The sequence below is a fragment of the Empidonax traillii genome, unplaced genomic scaffold, assembly GCF_003031625.1.
Source record: "Empidonax traillii isolate 1590-97213 ecotype Southwest subspecies unplaced genomic scaffold, ASM303162v1 scaffold247:size2371522, whole genome shotgun sequence".
NCBI classification, from domain to species: domain Eukaryota; kingdom Metazoa; phylum Chordata; class Aves; order Passeriformes; family Tyrannidae; genus Empidonax; species Empidonax traillii.
The window spans coordinates 703,717-728,837 of NW_020955440.1; the positions used below are offsets into that span (position 1 = coordinate 703,717).

Consider the following 25,121-nt stretch of genomic DNA (forward strand, 5'->3'; position numbering starts at 1 on the left):
GGCAGTTTGTGTTTCTGTTGGACTGAAGTCTACAATAAAAACAGTTAAGAAATAGGAGTAGAAAACTACTTGATATGCATGTGTAAAATTATATGTGTGAAGTAATAATATGCTTGGCCATCAGAAAAAGGAGAAGCAAAAAAGCAGCTAGGCAATATTAAACTATGAATTAGGAATCATTTTAAACTTGGGGAAATAGCTGTTTGGAAGAGTAACTACACTTAAAAAATACAGACTCTTAAAAAATACAGACTTGTTCTCTGTTGCATTTTATAGAATATAATGCTGAACTACAGCCTCTAGAGAACAGATTTTGAACACATGCCGATAATTAAGGACTTCTACTTTACCAGGCATCTCTGCAGTTTTCTTTGTTAGCTATGTCAGCCTTTGTCACATGCACTATGGTTTCCTTTTTGTACATTTAGGTAAACTACAGAATGGAGTTTGACTTTTAAATTAAGAGTATGTGGAAGTAACAGCAGCATGGAATGTTTGTGAGGGGTTTTTTAGTTTTTTTTTTTGGTGGCTAAAAAACTATTTAGTAGAAAATACAATACTTTGCATATAATATACAGCTAAAACCTGATAACTTTGAATACAGATCTGTTTTCAGCCGTGCTGCAAACTTATTTTAGTATCTCGCCTTAAAAAGAAAATGGAAGGAAAGGAGACATGTTGGACTTTTATAGGAGAATTGATCTTAGGAAAGGTTTTATTAAAATGTAACAACTCTTCTGAGGAAACACTGACCTTTACATTTATTTGGTACAGAAATCAGATCAGGCAACTAATGTCATGGTAAAAAAATCGTGTCAAAAATATCTCTGTTGTATGTTGTCTTACTTCAAAATAAACTATGCATGTTGTAGACACCAATCATATACAGAAATGTTTAGTAATGATCCAAATGGTGGTGTTTTTCAAGAGGATTCATAAGTCTTTTCCAGCTGTAATGATTCTGTGGTAGTGTCTCAGTGCCTGAGTGCGTGGGAAGCTCTTTTTTATCTGCCCTGGATTGTGGTTATTTTTGCCAATGAAATCTTGACTCAAGTGAAGGAAGGAGGGTCCTGTGAGATTCAGTGTGTGGTTAAACACTCTCCAACCCAGATCAGTCAGTGGGGTAAGTTTCTATTTTGGTACAGATGTTTGATGTCTTGTCTTTTTCCCTGTTCTGAATAATTTTGTGAAAATAGTAAGCCTAGGCTAGAAAAAGACATTTTTGTGTTTCTGTATGTATTCTTTTATGTGTGACTTGATACTGTTTTTTTGTTCTTGAACACAACCTAAACCAAATACTAATATTTTAACAGGTACAGAATGACAGTCAAACACTGCATACTGATATGCCTGTGAAGAGGCACTGCCAAAGTTAATTGTGTCTAGTGCAAAATCTGGGAGTTCTGGCTGATCAAAGCATGTAGGTGTGAAGGTGCTTGCGTGGAGAGACGATAAAGGGACAACTAAGTGCAAACAGTTTTACTTAAGCAGAGCAAAACGATACATTTCAAATGGCCTTTATTTCAGCTGATAAATCAACATTTTTATAATAAAACTTGTGGTGGTCTTATTCCAAGTGGTATTGGAAAGAATGACACAATTTTAATTTAATATTGAAATGTGGGTGAATTTGAAGCACTAGTCCAATAAGGAAAGTTAAGTCTGCAATTCCTCAGAAAACATTTAATTAGCTAATTAAAGACAGCATGTCTTATATGATGGTAGCAGTACAAGATAATCTAAGATTCTTTTTTAATGTACTTTTAACACATACTAGGTAAAAATAAAAAATGTATTTCTGATCTCAACATCACTGACTGCACTGAGACTTTTTAAACTTGTATCTTGAACCTAAGAATCAGACTATATATTGCAGAACTGTCATGGTGTGCTTGCACATCATTTGCAAGTCGTAACTAAATCGGTTTGTCTCCACTATCAAGTGTTGCTAGACAAAAAATAAGCCTCAATTGCATCACAAACTTCTTAATCCTGAAGAACTAATACAGCTTACAATAGCATTTGACATCACTCTGTCTTAACAGTTAACAGTTACAAGAAAATTCATTCCAGTTTTGGCTGTAGAGTTCTTATTGCTACTAATAACGAGTGAAGGATCAAGCCTGTTGATCAGAGTGCATGCTAAATCTAGACCCTCTGTAGAAATTAGGATTTGGAATGGAAAGTAACCTAGTAAGTGCTCAAATCTGAAATGCAAGTTCTGAGTACTTTCAAAAATAAAACTGATGACTTTAAAAAAAGTCACTGAAACTGGTAACTTTAAAAAAAGCAGGACATTTGTTTAGCTTTTATTTACCAGTGTGTCCATATTGCCCTTTATTAACATTAATCTATTAAATATATATATTGGAGTAAATATTGTATGAGAGGGGCTTCTCTGCTGTATTTCAGTTCTCCAGAGATCCCAGACACCAGAACAAAGTTATGGAGGAGATGATCAAGGGTCAAAACCTAAAATTCAGATTAGACCTCACCCTACCTCCCTCCCAAAACCCCATAAAGTTAGGGTCTCCAGTGTAGTGTGGCTGTCGAACAGTACTGGAATCACTCCTCTTAACTTTTCTTATGTGTGGTATTTCCACTTCCAGGTTCTGCAGATAGACGATCTGAAAGACTCTGACCAGAGAAGTGTAGGAATTATGTGAAGATTGAGAGCTCAGTAAGAAAAGTGGTGCTTTAAAAAAAAAAATTGCGTAAGAAATTTGTGTAACCTAATTGCATGTAAATAGAATCAAATTAAATTAAACTAGCCATGTATTAAGAACTACAAAGTAAAGTACAAAGGCACTGTTAAATGTAAGAAACTACAGGTTTTATGGAATTTTTTTCCAGTAAGTTCAAGGTATACATAAATACTGTAACCTTTACTGCTATAGTTAGATTTCTGAAGCAGAAAAAGTGAACAAATAGGCATCATGTGATGTCTTGAAAAAAAGTTGTGTGTTTTTTTTTTTTTTTTAATATTGGCTCAAGCACTCTGCCCAGAAGCACAGAATTTCCCTAAGACTGAAAGAAGGTCTGTTTTTATGACCGAAATGTATGTTAGTGCCAGTGAAGTCTGTTAATCAGATTTAAAATATGGCTTAGTTAGGCCAAAAAAGGTTTGCTCTCAACTGTACTTGGCACAAAAGCTGACAAGAAATAAAAAGCATGTTAATGAAGATATTTAAAAATATTCTTGCAATGTAAACAGCTTTTAAAAGGGCAGAATAATTATAACATTGTTTAGCAAATACCCATTTTTTTTAATTGTGTAAAATTGATGCATCTATTAATGGGAATTATTTTTACAAGGTAGTATTTTCTGTAATCAACTAATCATTCAATTTTATACCTCTAGTGTTTTCCTGCTGTTGTATATGTGCCAAGAAATACTGGCTGTGTTTCTCAAATATGTGTTGGTGTGATAGCTATATATAATTTCAGAATTCTGTCATGCTGAGTTCAGAAAAGCCATAGCTTTTTGCCTCTCCTAAACTAGCAGTAGGAAGGGTCTTTGAGGAATTGGTACCTGTGCCAGTATCAAGTAGGTATTATCTGATGCCTTGTCTGATAATGTAGACAGCGCTATGGCCCTCTGGCTTTTAGTAGGCCTTTGACGAATTTGATCACAAAACATTTATGGAGAGAGGCCTGATGCTTTAAAACACAGTCTGAAATTTAGAAAGTCAAGATTTCTGCCATTCTATTTGTTGGCACGATTGGCTTTGAATGAAGGGTTGCATGAAGATCTTTCGAAATCAACACTTTGACCAGTGGTTTTGCTGCCTTTTCTCCATCTTGGGACTGGATAACATTATCCAGTATAGTTATTATTATATTCAATGACTTCTACCCTTCTCTCCAATCAAATCTCCTCCTCCCCCCTGCACAAACCCCCCCCCCAAAAACCCAACCCCCAAAAAATACAGCGACCCGGAAGTTTTGGAAAACTAGCGTTTTTTCAGTGTCAGTAGCTTGCAATTTAAACAGCCTTTTGTCACTCCTGTTGATACTTTAATACATATGCCATGTTGGTGCTAGTTTCCAGGTGAAAAATGTTTTACTAAAATTTGCTATTCTTCTAATATTTATTTTGAATAACAGTTCAACTGGATGGTGGCGCATAGATCCTGCGGTGGGTTTGCAGCCTGCACATATTTCTAGAGGTATGATTAATGGTAGCAGGACAACAACTACTTAAGTTTCATTTTAGGAATTGCAAAAAATCCATGTGGCTGGTTGCACCTTAAATCTAAAATAATTGCATCTTGCTTTAAAGTTTCGGTTTGAAGGTTGAGAAGTATTTGATCTGATGGCAAGTAACTTGAATCAGGTATGGCAATTTGTGTTTTGTTTCTGTGTTATTTCACTTGGATACTGCAGTTGTTGAAGCTGCAGTATTAGAAATAAAGAAGTATTGTTGCTTATTTTCTATACCATTTACCAAATATGGAGATTCATTTTTTTGCTTGTTTTGCAGATGGTATTCTGTAGAATTTACTCACAATTGTTTAAACTTTTCCTTTCTTGGCTATTGAGCTTCTGCTGACTGATGCAGAAAAATGGAGACTACAGTCATGAATTGGCTGTGAAACATGTCCTGTAGAGAAGGAAGGTGGAAGAAATCACTGAAGGGAGTTTTCCTCCCAGGAGTATTTATCAACAGTCAGGTCGCTATGGAAAGATATTGCAGAGATTCCTTTCTTTACTCAAAGGATATGATTATATTCATGATAGGATTCCTTGCTGTCTTCCACACGTTAAAAAACAGAACTACCAGTGTCTTTCCTGACTTCATCTGTGTCTGAAGATCATCGACATGTTGTTCTTGTGTCATCATCATGTTGTTCTTGTGTCATCACAGCCATAATTCTTCCTGCTCCAGTTAAAAGGATCCCATCAGAGCCTGCTCTTGACGTAAATCAGCAAACTCAACAATACTGTGACTGAGAAGAGCTGTTGGATATTCAGCTGCTTAAGCTCGTTTAACATCTCAACTCGATAGCATGAACGGCTTCAGTTGATTGATGTGAGGCAACAAAAAAACTTTCCCCAAAATTCCTGTAGAAGGGATTCAGGTACTCTCTATGCTCTCTTCTAAATCTTCAGAAGAGCAAAGGAGTATTTATTAACATTTCTTGTCTCAAAACACAGGAAGATTTTGTTCAGCCTGAAATACATACATGTATGTAAGAATCAATTAGGCTACTAGTTTTGATAGCTAGAACACAAAGGTTACCAGTCTCATTTATTCTTTACAGTTCCAGACAAGTCTGTTCAAGGGAAGAGTTACATACAAAAGCATAAAAATTAAAGTGTACTCCTTTTCTTGGAGAGATACCATGACCTTGATGTAAGAAGAGGAATTCAAAAGCAAGTCATTCCTAACAGCATGTTTCAGATTGATCTTCCATAAACTGTTAATCTGTTTCTGCAAGGAAACCACCAATGGATGAAGTCCTCATAATGCTTTTTTTTTTTTTTTTCCTTAAATTTCACACTGGATCTTTATCTCTTCTGCTTATGAGGAGACATGACTCAAGACCAAGTACTCATCTCTTCTACACTTCTGATCTCATATGGTTTAGTATATTGAAGGCCATCTGGGGTCTTTTTCCAGTGAATAGCATCTTCCACTGTGAAGGAGGTTTCCTCACAGAGGCCCTAGGCAGATTTCCTGTTTGAAAGAAACCATGCTGCTTCAGCTGAACTGATTTGCTCTGATACCTTCTGTTGCTTTGAACTGGAAAGGAGTATTGACTTCAGAAGTGTTAGTAGGCTTCAGTGCATCACCAGAAATTGAGCTGTTAGTGCTGTGTATGGCATTGTAATTATGAATTATAAGTAATTAGTATTAGCAACTTGCAATACCTTGAATCTCAGAGACTTTTCAAGTTATCTGGTTAAAAAGAATATTCTATTTGCAAAAGAGAGTCTTTTAGAAGAAATGTGCTTTTACTGCTATTGTCCTTCCGTGACGTTTTTCTTAGCCAGCAAGTACAGAGCAGTAGAAACTTGGATTCAACATGTTCTGTTTATTGTATTTTCTCTTTCGTTTTTATCTTTTGTCCTCTCCTTTGCTGGAAGAAGGGAGTACAAACATCATCCTGGAGACATCTCTTGACCAAGTACATGTGTGTGTGTGTTCATCAGTTATTCTTCCCAAACAGGAAGACCTCCTTTCACAAAAACATGCATATGGGATTAAAAGACTGAACCTGACTCTCTAATCTTAGAAAGCTGGTCTGAAATAATCAAAAAGGCAATGACTTGTCAAATTGAAAGTTATAGGAACACATCTTGGTCTCATGTTGTTGAGAAGTCATGAAATTCCACTAAAAAACAACTAATTATTTATGTGAAACACTCTGTTTAGACTAAAAGCTCGTACCTTAGATTGAGATGCCATCACCATATTCATTGTCCTCAGAGGAACCAAGAAGCAGAGTATCCTTCTGCATGCACAAGCAGTTTCTCTAGAACCAGTTTGCTGATGATTCTGTTTTAATTACTGTTGCATATCAGGGTCTGTCCATGATAGCTTTACGTGTCACTTTAAAAGAGAAAATACTGTATGGTACTCGGACTGCAAAAATTGCTGTGGTTTTAATGAGAAAACCTAGCATGTCTTTCCCCGTCTTCTATTATTTTTAGCACAATGAAAGAAAGCTTCTTTGAACAGGGGAAAGCTTGTAATTGAAGAACATGTGAGATACCTAACCAAATTAAGCTATTTTGTTCAGGTGTGTATCTAAAAGAGAGGATGAAGAAACACCACCAATTGCCCTAAAATGAATTAAGTGAAATTGCATCAAACATAATGAGTAATGTACCTTCTTGGTTAACTGTTGGATCGTACTCAACCTGGTGTCTTAGGAGCAAAGAAGAGCACTCTAGGTAAAATGATGGTGCCTCATTTGAGGCACACAGCTCAGTGGCTGCCCTACATGCAAATGCCATACGCTGTGCTGTTGTGCAGAAGGTACTGTAATGGATAACAACCCGTAAATGCACACGTGAGCAGCTGTGCATATAACTGTTTTAAGTCCAGTGACTTCTGGTTCTGTTTTGTTGCATATTGGCTCCACGATACTGATAACATTTCGCAGGAGTCTTAGCAGCTTTCAGTATTTGTGAAGAAAATTTCAGCTCTCTTATGCATTATATTTTTGTTGTTCAAGTAATGACATTAAAGTCCTAGGACGACATCTAGGTTTTCAGGGAAAAAGAGGAATATTTTAGAAATCCAGAAACCTGATGTGGGAACTTGGGTAGGTTCTTAACTTCCACAACAATCATTATGTGCCTGGGTTAAATTTGGGTTTGTCACAACAGCATTAAACTGCTGCCAGTGCTTGATCAATCTGATTTTGCAAATAAAGTAGAAGACTTGAGATTGGAGTAAGGCCTTTGCAGAGGAGTTGAGAGTGGTATTAGGAAGTCATTGGTGAGGGAAACATTTCAGGTAAGTATGATGATTTTTTCTTGAAGAGATTATGGGGAGACGTTCACTGCATTGCAATAGATGCCATTTTTAATTCACTTGAGAGCAAGTGAACAGAGGAGAGATTTGAATTTTTTCCCAAGAACTGAGCGCTTAAATTTTTTTCACCCCCACCTACATCTACTTGCAACAAACTGGGAGAACTTTCTGGACAAAACATCTTATGATTGATCTCATCTATTGGTAGATGTCTTAAAAGTCTTGAAAGTTCACAGCTCAACACTATGGGTTTGGGGTTTTTTTGGCATCAGAGCATGAAAACACTGCATGTCTAGTACCCATCTCTTGTCATCCTCCCCTATTGCAGTGACTGTGTATGTCTCTGTGTGGCAGAAAATGAGGAAATGCAGGTCATTATCCAAGAAGTTACCAACTAGCACTTTTCCTTCCCCTCCAGTCTTTCTGCCTCCCTATCCTGGAAGTATGGAGTCCCTGCCTCAGCCTACGGCTTCATTCTTTTTCCAGCTGCCCACAAAAGTAAAGAACCAGTGTGAGAGTTTGAAGAAAGAATCCGCTCAGAGGACTGAGTCTCAAGCAAAAGCTCCAGGTTGCAGACTCAGAAAGAAACTTCCTTTGGGGAAGGATCTGCTTCCAGGATTTGCTCGTCTCTTTTTCCTTGGGCAAACAGAGTTCTTGAAGCAAACAACAGGGTTGCAGGTAGGTAGGGCCCCTTTGAACTGCCATCTGCTCAAGTGTGAAGGATGGACTTTATGGTGTTTCTCTATGCATTTTTTTGTTATGTTGCCTTCTACTTCTCTAGGCTAAGAGAGGGAAAGAGTGTGAGCAGTTTAAAGAAAAACTGTGGGGGAGAGAGAGAGGAGAAAAAATGCTCTGAGCACTTGGAAAGAATGTTCTTTATGCCTCTGTGTAAGCTTCCTGTCCATGGGTCATATTTGTACTTCAGTTCTGTGAAGCACTAATGACATTCTTGGTGTGACCCTTCTTTAGACAGGAAACTACATCAAGTAGAAACTGGTGGCTGGGGCCAAGATAAGGCCAGTGATTGTGTATGGCCCCTTAGCCATGCAATTTTCATCTCCTCCCTGTCTCTTTACACTAGTGCTAGGTTTGAATGTGCTGTGAGGTGGAAGCTGCCCAATCAGTTTGAAATCTGACTTAATTACCAGCACTGAAAAAGTTTCCCAGTTCTAAATGTACAGAAATTCTTCCTTTAGAGGAGCCTGTGGCTGCTGGGTTTGTAAAATCCTGTTCCTTTGTCCATGGGAAGCAAATAGACTGGAATACTCTGAGTAAGGGGATGTGCTGCTAACCCACATATCAGCAATCCCTCTGGCCCAAAGAAAGGGAATCAGCTCAGGTAAATTCTGCCTTTCTCACTTCACGCTGTGCAGAGTGACAGCCTCTTCCTTGCAAACATCAGTAGCCCACAGTCAGACCTTTTTTTTTTCCAGCTATGTCGTTGCTGACACGGGAAGTTTATTCTAAATTGCCTTTTGATTTTTAGCAAAAGGAATCACTTGAAAACTGGCAATGAAATTCTAAGGAGATTTTACCAGTTCCTGTTTGGTGCTGAGTTGAAGTCATTTGGAACTATGTTACGTGCATTATTACTTTGATACATCTTGTGACTCTTCTCTCCCTCTTCATTCCCTCCAAATTGCTTCAGGACACCTTCTAACCTTTATACTGCATCACAAGCCTTCAGCAGAAGATCTTGACAGCCATTTATGTTGCTGGAAGATGACTGGGTTTGGATCTTGGCCTTCCTTAAGCAGGATCTCCTGACAAAAGTGGGATTGGGAAAGAAATGACTCCTTTTTCCATCACACAGAGCCACCCTAGAAATGGAGGCCTAGGCAGAAAGTTACTTCTAATGGATCATTCTTTAGGAAACGTTTGACCTCCCACAGTCCTTTTGTTACAGTGTCATATAGATGACTTTTATAAAACCTAAACCTGGCATCTTCCTATCTGAAGATAAGTCAATAAATCCAAGATTAAGAGTTTACAGGTCTAATAATGTGATCGGATCTTGCTGTTCCTTCCATAGGAGATGCCACGTGAATCTGTGAAACAGGGTTCTGCTGTGGTTCAGACTGTTACATTTGTAAAGCTTTTTCTACTTACATTAAAATGATTAGAATAATTTTAATAAAGCTTCTCTTGAAAATGCTGTTTAATTAGGCTTCTACCTCTCCAGGTCTACTTAAAAATAAATTTGAGCCAAAATGTCACGATGGGCAAAATGGGAAGTAGTGCATCTTTTGAGGTTTCCTGTGGTTTGATGTTGCAAAAAGGTATTTTGGAAGTGTTGAGAGCTATGAAAGTGGAAAAAACTTAAATTTTGCTGTAAGAGTGAGAAGTTACTTGTTAGAAAGCAGAAAGCTTTCAGTTGTTTTCTCCCTAAGGTATTCTGTAGCCAAACTTAATTAAATATCTTGGGAGATTTCAAATAAAAACCTTACGTTTGGCAGTAGTGAACAACACATGCACATGCCCCTGTACTTTTGTACTTTCTCACTATAGGAGATTAGTTTTGAAGAATAGGACTGACTTTTAATGTTCAGATTAGGATAGGGGAAAGTTTTGTTCTTGAACTGAGTGTGAGAATGGGTGGCAGGAGGGTGAACTAGACCCTCTGGCAGTAGGTAAAGAGCACTTTTATTTTTCTGTTTTCTGCTTCTGGCAATTGGAGTAAACTAGTCAGATGTTTGTACTTGAATCCAATTAATTTCTTAAATCAGTTACCACAAAACATTGTTTTCTAACTAATGCCTAGATCTTTTGTTATATTCACCAGCTTATTTAAATTGTTGAATAGTCTTAATATAGCCTTGAGGCTACTGCTTCATGGCAGTTGTGACTTCTTACTATGCTGGAATGCATCGTAGTCCTAGTACATTCTAAAAATAATTGTTCAGATGGTGCTGTTTAAGTACATACTTATGTAGTGAGCCATTTTCACTGAACTTTCTGAAATTTAGTTTTCTGTTGGATGGTGTTTTAATATCTTTTTTTGTTGTGAATATCAAACTTTTTTGTCTTGCTGCTTCTGTGGTTATCAAGTAAAGTGCTGAATTTATAACGTGGTATTTTTAGAAACTGATGGTCTGATGCATGTGTTAAACTATGCAACCACAGTAACACTTGTGAACTTTGAAGTTTAAAAAGAAATCAGTTTAATGTATCAAATTCAATTTTATTTTCTTATAATAATATGTGGAAATATGTATGTGATGAAATTAAAATTGAGTAGTTGTTACAGTATAGACATGAATTGTATGCTGAACAGCAGTAATCTAGAAGTTAAAAACTGAACATCTGGGAGTCTCAGAAATGAATACTAACATCTGTGGCTAGAGATGTGTGCCAGCGGTGCTTCTAGTTGAAAATACCTGTTTTTCTAACTTCTAGTCCATATAAGGTCTGAAACGTTTTCTGCAAGGTATACTTGCCTCAGCCACAGTTTTTGGCTATTTTGTTCTGTAGTGGAAGGTAAATTGAGGACCATCAAATACTTACGAATCCTGAATACCTACAGTGAAGCAAAACAGGGACACTGAGAACTGTTTCTTATGTTACTGTCTCAGTTGCTAAAGTGACTTTACTCTTTCTTATTACAATTAGGGGGAAAAAACCCCAACAAACCCGCCAAAACAAAAGCAAAAACCAAACCAAAAAGCCTCTTGCTACTCTACAGTTAGTATTTTGGTATTTCTTGTTTATCACCATTGTGTTAGCATGTTACTGTCATACTCTGAGTTTTACAGCTGGAATCCTGGGTTCTTGATACATCTTTAGAGCAATAACTCCTGCCTTTGTGTTATTAAATAATAAAGATGTCTAAACCAATTTTCTTCTTGTTTATATTGTACTTAACATAATTGTATGAGTATTAAGTGACTCTTCAGAGAAACTCCAGAATGCTAGCAAACATGGAAAAACACTACAATTTTAGAGGTTTTTAATCCCCAGTACTAACAGAATTTCACAAAACAATCTTGTAGGTGTTCCTGTTTTTTGTCTTTCTATTCTCTTTAATATTTCCTTCAGCATTTGAGCTACCTAACTCACTTCATGAAATCCTTAATATTTTCTTGACCAGATGCCAGCTCCTACTCAGAGCCAGTCAATAAAATGCTGGCTTTTGACAGCTCTTTTTTTCCTATCCCAGAAGAGCTATCTTGTTTAACCTGAAAGTTTTGCTTTCCTTCTTTCACCTTCTGTCCACCCTCTGTGGCTTATGCTGCAGCTCTCTGTTACAAGATGCTGTGAGAGTGAGGAAGTTTTCTGTAAAGATGAGGAAATTTGGGGGGAAATCTCACTGATATTACTACTTCAACCAGAGCTGAACTTGTCATTTGTGTGAGAGATGCTTTGTAAGTTTAGTTTCAGGAAGGGACATATATCAAAAAGTGTTCCTTTTGTCAGCCAGAAGATTGTTGATTTTTATAAACAAAAAAACAAACAAAAAAAGAGACTAAGGAGTGTAGGTTATAAGTGTTTCAGTCTTCTTGCTTTATAGGGAGGGAGGTGGTAACAAAATATCAACAGTTTTCTGTGAATTTCTGAAAGCCAGGCTGGTTCCATTAATAGTGGTGTGCTCTAAGTTGGATTTTATTCTCTCAGTCCTGTTTGCAGGACACTGGGATTTGAGCAGGTAGCAGTGACAAATTATTTTTTTCTGATCTTTTCTTAATTGAGGAAAGGAGATTCATACCTTGGTTTACCAGACCTGACAGAATCCCTGATCCTTGAAAGAATGAATGTGATTTAGGGGTAAGTTTAGAGAAAGTGTTTTTAATAGAAAGCTGGAAAAGGGCATTTTCTGAAAGCAGTGGTAAGAAATGGTTGAACCCTTCCAGTTTTGTTTGTTGCATGGACTTTATGAAGAATTGGCGGCTGCACGGCTCCTAAGACAGGTCTGTAAGTTGATGTCAGCAACATGAGGTGAGTTGATGGGTTTTGCCAATTAAGTTGGGTTGTCTAAAGGGCATGGAAGGCGTGATGAGTTAACTATTCAAAAAATAAGTTTTGAAGAACATATTAAGCTTGTGATTCTTTTGCTGATGGGAGTGACGCTACCTGATCATTTGCAGTTTTTTCAAAAGAATATAAATGTACTGTTCTCCCGAACTGTGCTGTATCATATTGTTTCCTTGATTTGCACTCAGAGGAGAGGCTTTCCTTTGCTCTCTCCCTGGTAGAAACTGACGATTCTTGCTTTTTCTGGGTACTGATGAAATGGAGATGAGGAATATGCGTGGGTTTTAGGCTGCTGTTACAGAACAGTAAGCGAAGAAATCAGACCTTGCCCAAATGGGTATCACTTTTACAGGGGCAAAATAATATTTTTTTTTTTTTTATCCTGATGGAGGGTTGTAGCAGATTGCACAAACAGGGGCATGTGGCTTGGGGTGGTTTTCTTACTGGTCACTGCTTCAACAATTTCAACCTTAACAGTATCTGACCTTCTCTTACCAGATTCAGGTAAAGGTGTCACCTGTAATTCTGAAGTAAATGGCTTTTGAATAAATAACAAAACTTTTATGGTTATAATTGGATTTAAAGTGATCATAATTGACTTTCAAAAATAGTAATGTGATTTATACAGATTTCCCCAAAATTTAGCTTTGTTCTGACTTGAACTGAGGTTTATTCACCAAATGGAATTACTTTAGATCCCATATTAAAGCACCCTTATTTGTTTGAGTGTTTCAGGGGAATTTTCACATACCTGCTGCTGGCATGTGTTTAGAACTTTTCAGAATCGTAAAATTCAGTATATTTTTTTAAAAAATGTGTTCCTGGTCTCTGGTAGTACTTTCTGTTAGATGAGAAAGCATGAAAAATTAATTTGCAAAATCTTTGTGTGTGTTTATAAGCGATGGAGAGATGAAATCAGACTGAAGTATGTAAGACTAAAGAACAGCTGATATCAGCACAGTTCCTGTGTACAGATGGAATGTTCCTGGGTGACTTCAGGATTGCAGTGAAATGGAGGTTTAGATGGATACTGGTACAGTGCAGGAATTGGACTAACAAGCAACCAGCTAATGTAGGTACTGTCCCTTAACAGGCAGTAGACTTGATGGAAAACAACCAGAAGCAGCTAAGCCTTTTTTCCCCGGTCTAAGCAATGATGGTAGTAAAATCTGGACTCACAAATTTATAGCTTGTTGTTAGGTTCTCTGGTGTATAATAAAGTGCTGATTTGAAGCTTTATTATGCCTTGGGCACTGGTTGTGTTTATCACCTAATGGTGTCTAAAACTTGCGTTAGTGCTGTTGGAGTAACTTTGCAATATATAAAAGGATGTAGAAGTTGTAATGTTGTTTAAAGTGAACATGCTTCCAAAATGGCCTTGTAACTCTTTGTGTAAACCATTCTTCTTCCCAAGATCCCTTTAGTCCTCACTGTACCTGTGGTATGTCCTGAGAGATAACTAAAAGTCTCCCTATTGGCTGTTAACCCTTTCTTGTAATTGGTTGGTTTGTAAGACCTCCTGGACTCCCACTGGTTACACTGTAATCCCCCTAAAAGGTATTTAAGCAGTTACCCACAGCAATAAACTCACTCTCTGCCTGCTCACCCTGCCAGCTGCGGGCGTCCTGTGGTCTCTTCGAGAGCCGTGAGAGGCCACGTGGTTAGGGGGGAAGGGAGGAGGGAGCACCTTCCCTCTCCAGGACTAGAGGTAAAAGGAAAAGCCTCTTTCCTGGAGTTCCCCTCCCCTTCCACCTTCAACGTTCGTCATAGTGCTACAGGTTTTCTTAAGGGAAAAGTAGGGACAAGTTAGAAGGGCTCCTGGACTTGTCCATTTATTTGTATGGAACTTTTTAAGAGCTTGTGTATCTTTGGCAACTGCAACACCTGTGTTGCAACTGGTTGAAATTAGAAACAGGTTAAAAAAATTGATAGGAGTAGGGACATTGAAAGAAAGAACTTACATTAGTTTCTTTCCTAATAAAAAGTAGTTATAAAAATGAGAATGCGCTACACTGAACTTTTTACTTTTCATGTGTTAATCACTGCTCAGTTTTACCTTTATAGTATCTTCTGATACAATTAATATTTTTCATAAATTACTTAATCAGTCTCTGAACTTTGTAAAGCACACAAAGTTGGTGGTTTTTTTTTTGGTTTTTTTTTTTCTTTGGGGTTTTTCTTGGTTTTTTTGGTTTTTTTTTTTTTTTTTTTTTTTTTTTTTTTTTTTTTTTTTTTTTTTTTTTTTTTTTTTTTTTTTTTTTTTTTTTTTTTTTGGAACAATAGTGCTTTGCTCTGTGTGGTATTATGCTGAGGATGTTCCAAGAAGTGTTTTCTGTATTGGTATTTTTGTTCCCTTTATACTTGAACAGGTGATATCTTCTAAGAATTTTAATGTTAAATATTATCAAACTTTTTAGCTATTCTTCCCTATACTTGAATCTGCTTTGGAGACTTCTCCCATCTATCCCTTTTGAACAAGTACACTGGTCAGGTCTCTCTGATACTTCCTTTTTAACTAGCTTGGAACTGGTGTTTTTAATAAAGCAGCTTTGCAAATGTGAATGGAGAACAGTAATGCTACATTGGTTCTGAGAATAAATGTTTAAGAAAAATCAAGGGAACGTTTGTCCCCATGTAAGTCTTGTCATTGTTCTCCAAAAATATATGTTACTTGGAAGACTTGACTATATCTCCATGGCTTGGAGTCAAACCAGTGCTTCCATTGTGGCAGTTCTTCAGCTACAGGGCATTTTGCTTACCTATCCAGGTAATATTAACACGTAAATTCCTTCTTATAGTTGAACTCAAGTTATTGTTTCAGATTAACCTTTTGCCTCCTTCAAAAGACTTCTTAAAAACTGTAGTCTTGGTAACAATGCAATAATGATGCAAAAGGCTGGCTGTGCTCCTTGCCCATTCCTTACAAGTTTGCAAGTTAAACATTTTTCTACAGGCTTTAACACTATGTATGAATGGATTTATCTGAGATAAATCTCAGATCTTCATTTGCTGTTACACTTAAGCAGTGAATGGTTTGTGTTACCACGTTTTGACACCCTGAATTATCATCTGATTCGTGTCCCTCTTCAAGTGCCTACTGTTTCAAAATCTGGTTTGCTTTATAAGTCAGTGCACTTTCTAAAGAAACTCTCCTTTCTGCCTTTATGTAGATACGAAATGATATGCAAGATGTTATGACTTGACTAGCTGTTCACATTTGGCTCTTGGCACAGAGTGTAGACTTACAGATTGGAGATATTTGAGAACTACATTGTGTAAGCCCTTGGTTCAGTGAATAGCCCCATTGGACATGGGCATGTGATAGTCAGTTATTCTCAGGTCATTCCTTCTTGGAGCTTTGTTTTTATGTGGATTTCACTGGAAGTAAATCATGTAGTGATGGGCTTTCTGCAAGGCAGATGTTCTTGTTGCCTGCAGGAGCTTTTTTTTTTTTTTCTATACCAACTAAAAGAAAATACAGTAAAACTGTCAGAGTTCCATATTTGTTTTCCCCTTCTTCACTCCTGTGTTTACTCATTAATTTCAGGTACAATTAAGAGATTTTATTTACTTTGCAAATTCCCTCCACCATTCAGAGAATCCTTGTGGGTTAGATAAAACCTGGAAATTCATTGCTTTCAGTATGATCCATAACCTAATTTACAAAGTACACTAATCTCAATACTTAATAAAGCCTTGACCTGTATCAAATATAGGAATTTGCCTTTTAACCTAAAACTACAGCAACTGAAATGTGCTATGAATGCTGGTTCAACCTCCCCCCTCAAATCTATAAACATCAGCTTAGTCTGTATAAAATTCAGGATGTAATTATTTTCTCCTTTTTCTCTCTATGCCAAGAAGGAGACTTTGCTTATTAAATGAGACCCATGGATGATGTTTCAGTACAAACATAATTAATTTGGTTTATAAGGCAAGGGTTTTTATCTTCACCCCAAATGAACCTGAATTTCCTCATTTGCACCTAAAGTTAGAAATTTTTCCCACAAAAATCTGACTTAAGCATAGGCTGTCATATAAAGATTTTGTTATGACAAAAGTTCCACTAATATAGAGTTTTCAGACTAAAATACAATTATAATATGTGATACAGCATCTTTCTAACATGGCACAAAAGTAATCGTCTTCAGAGACTGGGGATTGTACCCTGTTGGCTTTTTTTTCCCTCACAGCTTGAGGTGATTTAGAAAGGAATAATTTGTACATGTGAAGACCACCTAGTTTTAATAAGCCCTCTGCCCCTGTTGCCTAGTTCCTGTCTTATTTAGTGCACTGAGCTTATTTTTTTGACTGGGTTTGTAGTAGTGTCTTCTTTCTCTAAAGGCAGTAGAAGATTTGTGTGTGTTAAATATTTAATTGCTTATATGGTGGTTTTTTACTATGCTGTTAGTAACAGCTTCAGCTGTGAGTTTGTGTTAGCCTTTTGCTAAATGAAACTCTTCTTACATGTAAGGGAATAGATATAAATCTTTAATATTTTATATAGAAAGTTATGCTTTTGTATATAGAAGTGGTGAATTAAATACAGATGTCTTAAATAAGTGCTTCATAGCACTAGACACTCAAACTGGCCTTTAAAATGAAAACTAAAATGAAAAAAAAAGCTCAGACTAAAGCAACTAATATGACTGCCTGCAGATAACAGACTAAAGTAACAAGCGATGCAAGGATTTCAGGGAAAGCTGTTCCATTGGTTATAAGGAGGTCGGGTTGAGGATGCAGATGACCTCTTTTAAAGTGAGGTCATTCAGTGAGAGAGGATACTGTTTTTTGTAGCTTCAAAACCATGACTCTTGGTATCTTTTTAAATACTCATGAAGTTAAAAGCATGGACTTGTGTCAACTCCAAACTTCTGCAGCCTGCAAGAACATGGGGTCTAGCTTTCTGTGCAAATGAGATTATATGTCTTTGCCTGTATATTAACAGATTCATATCTATGTCTGTATATTTTTACAAATAGAGCATGTTGGTGTGGAATATGACTTTTGTAAACAGCTTTGGGGAGTCAGAACTTTCATTTCTTCCTTCTGACTTTAAAGACTGTCAAACCCAGCATCTACTCATTAACTGGATAAGGGCTTTAAAGTAACATTTCCCCTTTTAAAACAATATTACTATATCGCATCTAATTTTTGATGATTCTGCACTAATGTGTTATTAATGTTTTGTCCTTACAAGGAGCAGTGATCAGTTCCTGCAGCAATGGTGCCCCTCTGTCACTAGGTAGGGCGTTTTTGGTTGGTGGTGCTTTTTTTGTTTTTTTTTTTTTTTTTTTTTTTTTTTTTTTTTTTTTTTTTTTTTTTTTTTTTTTTTTTTTTTTTTTTTTTTTTTTTTTTTTTTTTTTTTTTTTTTTTTTTTTTTTTTTTTTTTTTTTTTTTTTTTTTTCCCATCTGTTACTCCTGTGTGCTGCTTTTTTGACTTGACCTGAATGCTGTTGCTCTGTAAGGGCAGTGAGATTTAAATGCTGAGCAGAGACTGATTAACGAGGCATTAAGTCAGTTAATTCGTTCATTTTTAAATAAAGTATTAGCATGGTTTTGGTGGTCACTGATGTGCAGTATAAGTTAAAGAGATGGCTTATGTAAGTAGTGTGGATTTCTAAACCATTTGTGGTGTTTGGTGGTTGTAGTTCTCAATCTTAAATGGTGGAATTTGAAGAAATAAGTTGCTGAATCTGCTTATTCATGGTAGCTGTTGCAGTAATGAACAGGTATCTTGCTAGCTTGTTAGAAGATGAAGGTTCTAAATGAATTTAGGGTGTGTAAGCCTAGTTCAGAACAAGTACTTGTAAGAAGGCATTTTACACAATACTACATTTACTTGCAAGAGGTGACTTTGCCACTCCTATGGCTTAGTGCTTGAATGCTAGCTCAGTGAAATCTGGAATAAAGTGGTCTGGGGCTGGAGGAAGGTGGGAATTGCACCGTCTGGAAATGGTGCTGAACTAGCATGACCTGCAACTTAATTTTTCATTACTTTTGAAACTTCAAAGTGGTGGACTTAGAGTATTTCTTAGTCACAACCATAACAGTAGGTAAGGTCAAGACCAAAGGTCCCACTGGAGGGGAAAATAAATTGGAAATCCCCTTTGCTTTAGAAGTAGATTCAAATGCTGAAGTGTCTCTTTGTGACATCAACTGAGTATCAACTGAAGATTGTATTTTGAGAAGTTAGTTTTGAGGCCATTTTTTTCATAAAAAAGACCTTTCACTCTTCAAAGAATTTGAGAGGAGTCAATACCATTTGCAATTTCATAGAATTGTAGAATATCCTGATTTAAAAGAGACCCACAAGGACAAAGTCCTCTGTGGAGAAGGCGTAAGAATTCTCTGTGGCATTTACAGAGGACCTGTCACTGGAATGCAGCCTCCTTGAGAGGTAGCTACTGAATTTTCATGGAGATATTGTGGTCCTTATGGATGGACAGGTACTATCTAACTTTGTTACCAACTTGTGGTATCTTAACCTTTCAGGAATCTTTGTTTTGGTTTTATGGTCTGTGAGCTGATGTGCCCTTGAAGGGCGTGCTGGTGTTTCTGGTGGACGTAGTCATCTGTTGTATTTGTCTTGCAAATTACAGGATACCTTCCAACTCTAAATGTACTTACTTGATATCTCTCTTGCTTGGAATGATGACAGTGCACAGGGCACTGCTTTCTACCCAAATGCTGTGTTAAGCAGTCGTGCTAGTGCTGTTAAGAGGGTATGTTGTAATATCTCACCTAAAGATCTGGGGCATATTAACAGCTTCTGGATTATACTAAACCTATTTGTTACAGCATGTTAGAATAGATGTTGTAGTTAGGGGCATGTGTAGGGAGAAGTGAGATATGGACTTTCAGGAGAGGCTAAGAGTTCCTGGGAACTCTTAATGATTGTGTAGGACTTAGTACAATAAATACAAGTACTCCAGGTTTATCTTGGCACCCTCTTCAACTGTGTATGAAAGGCCATTCCACTTTGTGTGAAAGGCCATTAGTCACATTTCTGGAGGCCAGAATAAGAGAGAGAAGTTTATTGTTTGCAGATGTTGCTTCACATGCAGAAATAAGTACTTTCTGCTCGTATGGTTACATGACATAACATCTTATGCAGCCTGACTGTAACTTTTGAATTGTGCTAATGCAGATCTCAGGCTGGGGTTCTTGTTTTCTACCAGTCCTTTTCCTAGAGCTTACTTTGATGTTACATAGGCCAATTAAAAGTTCTCAGCAGGTTAGCTTTTACAGTAAAGGAATCACAATTTGCTGAAGTAATTCACTGCAATCTTGTTGACTGCCTTTTAAAATAGGACTGAAAGTGTTAGGAAATAATATTTGAGCTATAAAGACTTTGTTTTCCTTTCATCATATGTATACTTTGAACTAAGCATCACACTCATGATTTTACAGGAGAGTGCACAAAGAATAGTTAAAATAATGTCGGTATAACAGACACTTGGTGATGTTAGTCATTTCCTCTGTAATCTGAGTGCTGAAACTTTAACAGTTCGAGGATTTTAAAATTTGGTTTTCTCTGATCATCAGCATAGAAATTGATAAAATTATCTTATTTCTGTAATATTCTGAGAATTTTAGGCCATGTGTAACTATTATATGTATCTAATGATAACTTCTTGAAAGGGTTCTTTTCATGCCTTCATGTTATCATGGTGATATCCCAAGTTCTAGCATAATTGGATGTGTCAGGACTTGGTGTTAAATTTAGTTCATTTTGTTATTTTGGTAATGGCATTGAAATAGTACAGATTTGACACTATGACATTCTAATATTAAAATTATCCTAGTCTGTCAGTACAGGAATACATTGACACCAATGGTGAGTGCTTTGTTTCCATTCACTTTATTTTTAATATATTGAAAAATAATGTGGTTTTATGGTACAGTTTAAAAATCCATGACTGATGCGAGTAAGCATATATAATATACTTAAAAGGGTCTGTCTTGTACCACTTCCTTCTGTATTCTTTGCTCTCTCTGGAAAAATTCAGAGTTGTAACCTCTAGAACACTCATTTTAACCCAGAGATGGAGCTGATGTGTATTCCATTATCCACAGAGACTTTAGACTTGTATGATGCCAGTTCCTGTCATTGTATAAATATTAAATGTGTATTGTTTTATAAAACTATTTAACCTGAAGAAGCTATTATTTAAATTAATTATTCTGCTGGGAATGTATTTTTCCTAATGCAGTGTATGTTAAATAGACATTGTAAGGCTGGAGAAGTTGGGACTTGAGTTCTTTCTCTTCAGCCTTATTCTTTCTACTTCTAATTCTCGCTGTTACCCAAAATTTTTTAAGAGTATTGCCTTAGAAGTTTTTTCTCCTTTTTAAAAGAGTAGGAATATTCTTTGGAAACCCACTTCCACTTTGTGGGTAGGACATGCTTCTTGCTACTTCTTCCTCCCTTTGCCCCAACTGTTGTCATGTTGACATTGCAAACAAACTGAAACTTCCTCTCTCTGTCCTAGAACCTTCACAAACGATGCTAAGAGGTCAGTGTTTATGTAAAAGCAGCTTAAATCTGTTGTCTATATTCCTGTGCGTGATTTTTTGTGCTTATGACCATGTTGAGCTTTAGGTTGCAAACAGTGATGCCACAGCTTCTTCAGTAATTGCACAGGTGAGAAATCAATAATGATGAGGGAAGGAATCAAACCAAAAAATACAGCAATTTGTTAGGAATGTCTGGTATAACCTAAGCATATGGCAGTGTGGGTGGCCATAGACTTTCTGAAGCTCCATGCTTAGAAAACCTACCTAATACTCAGATGATTCTCTAACTAGTAGACCATTCAGTTCCAGACACTTGGTAATGAGAATTTTTATAGTCTCACCCACCACTCCAAATTCTTGTCATTCATCTATCTATTTTAAATGTGTTTCTTGTGGAGTAGTTCTAAAATTACCCACTGTTTTGACCTGACGAATGGGAATATGTGAGCTTCTCCTGCTGCTGTTCAGCTGGTGTATTGCTGCTTGCACCATTCAAGTGAGGTGGTGCTGTCTGCATGGAGCAATGGGACATTTAAAGTGATGGCCTGACTCTTAGTGTATGTTTGACCTTTCCATAGCAGCGACAGATAGGTTAGTTCATCATTGCAGTGTTGAGAACATGTCTTACTAAGTCAGATTTTCAGAGCCACTGACTGAAATCTGGCCTTTAAAATCTAGCTCCCATACAAGACTCTGCTTTGCTTGCCCTTAGAGGGCTTGCCTGGCCATGTTCCCTCACTTAGCTTGTCTGGCCAAGCTCATTGCTCCCTTAGAATATGAATTTTTGTAAAGTGTTTCGCACAAAGCAATGAACCATTTAACAGTGAGACTCGAGGAGGGCAGCATTAAGAGTAATTTTGTATCAAGAATACAGTAACAGTAGCTGTCTTGCCAAATTGTAAATTGTGTCACTGGGTTCAAATAGTTTGGAAACACCAAGATTTTGATTCAATCAAAGCAAACCTTGATTTTCAGTGAAAATGGAAATGGAAAGGGATCTGTAAGAGCACCCCATGTACTGGTAGAGGAGGACACAATTAGGCTTACTGGGGAAGGCATCATGTGGGGAAGCAGTGGAAGAGGGCAGATTTTCATTTGTAACGTAAAAAAAACAGCCCTTGTTCCTCTTTGTTCCTCTTCCATTTTTGAACTAATGCTTTTTCTTTTGACATGTTCTTTTTTCTGTATGTGAACAGATTTGTGTTGTTGCAGCTGCTGTAACTGCTAGGTAAGGAGGGAAGAGTTCCCTCACCTCCTAGGCATAAAATGGTACTTCACAAATTCTGAATAGTGTCTTCAGTTTTACTTCTTTTGCCTTGCAGAGCTGCTGTCTAATTAAAACTTTAACTTCCCTGTCATCTCCCATGCAATCCAAACCTCCCATATTTTTAAATCTCTTTACAGTGCAAATCTTTTAAATACTAGAGTTTTTTTGTCATCCAGTGATTTGATGATTTATTAAAAGTTCAAAAAAAATCTGTCAAGTGTTAGGTATGTAATTCTGTGAATTGTGAACTAAAAGGTTTCAAAGTCATTTGTTTGCTGATAGATAGTGCTATGCAAATACTGTATCATAGATCATCCAGTTGCTTAGCAATAACATTAACAGTCATGAGTGTTTATAAAGCAAATATAATATGATATGATCAACAAGGTACGTGGTGCTTTTTGTATTAGTTAAGTGTCCTGATAACTGTTGGAAAACGTTTATTAGAGCTTGCTTACACATGAGCAAGCACCTGACACTTAAGAGCAACAACTTGAGTCAGTAAATCTGATAAACGATATGCCTTTTTTAATATTAAACCCCACAACTTAAAACAAGTGGTGAGCATGATGATTTTCCAAACACACTAGCTTTGAACTTTGAAATGTTATTTTCATGGCTTTGATAAATACCCTAGGAATAGCTTTGGATGTTCAGCCTGGATATATTAAGGGTGATAGGTTATGTGATTAAAAGGCTTGTCTCCATGTGCACAGCAAAGCCCTGAGGCACAGCAGCAGGCGGGGGAACCCTGGTAGCCTCGTCAGAGAAATAAGCCCCCTGGCCTGTCTCCTGCCAGGGCTGTCGCTGGAGATCATCAGCCCTCAGGAATCTGGGTGACTCTTAAGTAAACGGAGGTCAGCTTGCAGGTTGGGAAGGGGGTAGACACAGGTAAGAATGTTTTGTGATTGTACATGGCTCAGAATGGGAAGCTTAGGGGAGGGAGCAAGGTTGGGGAAAGAAAGGATGACAGTGATTTTGTGGGGAATGAATAACCATGGGGAATATAGAGGAGCAAAAGGATAAAGTGAGCTGGCTGTGTGTAAGCAGGTGACTGGTCAGTATGTTTGTCTGGCCATGCCCTGTTGTCATCAGCACAGTTTCAATAAAGTCTAACTGTTTTACTGGGTAAGGGGCTACATACTGTGTGTGTCTGTGGGGGTCTCAGTGCCAGCAGCTCGAGTCTGACTATGGGTCACAGGGGCCCGTGTGCTTGGTCAGGTGAGGGTGTGCACACTGGGTTGTAAGATTGCTGGAGACTGTGCAGCAGGACTAGCCAGGGAGTAGGAGAAGAGACTCGGGAATGGCTGTGAAGTCCAGGAAGAAGATGCATGCATCTACATGAGACAACTGGTGGAGCTGGCAAGCAGGGGGAGTCCAGGCCAAGTTCTATGGAGGCTCTCGGGTCTGGACAAGCCCCCCACTTGTGTGTGTATTTGTGCATGAAGTAACCAGAGGCCTACAGCTCTGGGGACCAGCTTGGTAGATGGTCCAGGGCCAGATTCTAGGATCTGTAGTGAGTGTCTGCATGCTTGTGAGGAGGTTTGAGCACCAGAACCTTGTGTGGGGCCTCAGGAACTTGTATGCCATGTGTTGGCAGCTGGGCAGACTGAGGGTGAGGGGATAGCTGCTGGGGGAACTGATAGCAAGCCCAAGGCCAGTTAAAGGGGCCTATTGTAGTCTCTGTGTGTGTGCATGTGTGTACATGTTCTCCTAATGGACTTTCACCCTGACCAGAAAGTAACAGAAGGGGGATGTTGGTGTTGCCTGTGTTTACCGAAGTGCTGAGTTTGCACTGACCTGTGTTGCCAGATGTGTTTTTGTGCTGTGCACGTGTTTTTGTGTGTGCCTATGGGGGAATGTGTGCTTAGCCTTGCTACTGGGCTGGACCTTGGGCCAGGGAGTTGGAGCTGCGTCGCCTCTTTTGGACTGCTAGATTTGGCAGCTACTAATAAAGGGATATAGATCTGAGAAGGGATGCCAAGGCTCTTTGCAAAATTTCTCCTTACTAAAACTCAAACTGAACATCTGAGATCATCTACTTCAGGAGATACTGATTCCAGTTTTCAAATGTCCTGTGCTGATGAAACGCACAAGAGAAATTGCAGTATAATGGAAAATAATTTCAGTATAAAGACTTACAGGTACTGGGGCTTACAGAAAGTCAGAGGTCTGAGATTACACCATTTATAACTAACTTTGAACATATATAACTTAGAAGATAAAATCTGAATTAAAATACAACTTCAAAGTAGGCTTATGGTGTAGGACAGCATTGTTCCCCCTCTAGACATTTACTAAGTGGATTTTCAGATTGTTAGTTAAATCTTTTTGGTAGCATATTGTAATTTATTTATTATTGTTGCACTTTGTTTTGAGAAAATTTAGGCAAGTTCAAGGTCCTAGATCTGACCTTGAAGCCTTTTTCGCACGTGTTTACCCTAAAGCAAAATGCATACAAGCAGCATGTAATTAAGTTCTTGGGATAGTTCTCTATTTTGATTTAATGGAGCTTGCAAATCATATTAAGCCTGTAATAAGTTTCTCTATAATGACGTAAAAAACTTCATCTGAATAGAAGCCATAATTCAGAAAACCTTCTAAATATTTGAACTGTATTTAGTAATACTGTCTAAACTTATGTAAGTTGTCAGTTTTAAAAAAATACTTTGAATTCTCTCAGCCACATATTTGGCTGGAGGAAATAGCTACCAGTCTAAAAAATCAAAACAACCGTAATGCAAAAAAAACCCAGGGAAAGTGGAAAGATACTTAAAGCTATTCTGTGAATAAATGTTTGATGCTCTTGTGCTCTATGGAGCTTCAGATACTTCACTGCAAGGCTGTTTCAGAATGTCACAGGAACTGTGTAAATAGGTT

At 37.5% G+C, this 25,121-nt stretch overlaps 1 protein-coding gene and 1 long non-coding RNA gene across 3 annotated transcripts in view; both read left to right on the top strand.

Moving 5' to 3' along the window:
* Positions 1-25,121, top strand: part of TSC22D1 (TSC22 domain family member 1) — a 93,893-nt gene that overhangs the window by 31,323 nt on the left and 37,449 nt on the right. The gene's annotated exons all lie outside the window — the stretch shown is intronic.
* On the top strand, positions 551-11,152 carry LOC114059911. The gene is made up of 5 exons (XR_003571765.1): positions 551-1,420; positions 2,610-2,680; positions 4,108-4,169; positions 7,973-8,164; positions 9,135-11,152. It is a non-coding gene; the product is annotated as an uncharacterized LOC114059911 (long non-coding RNA).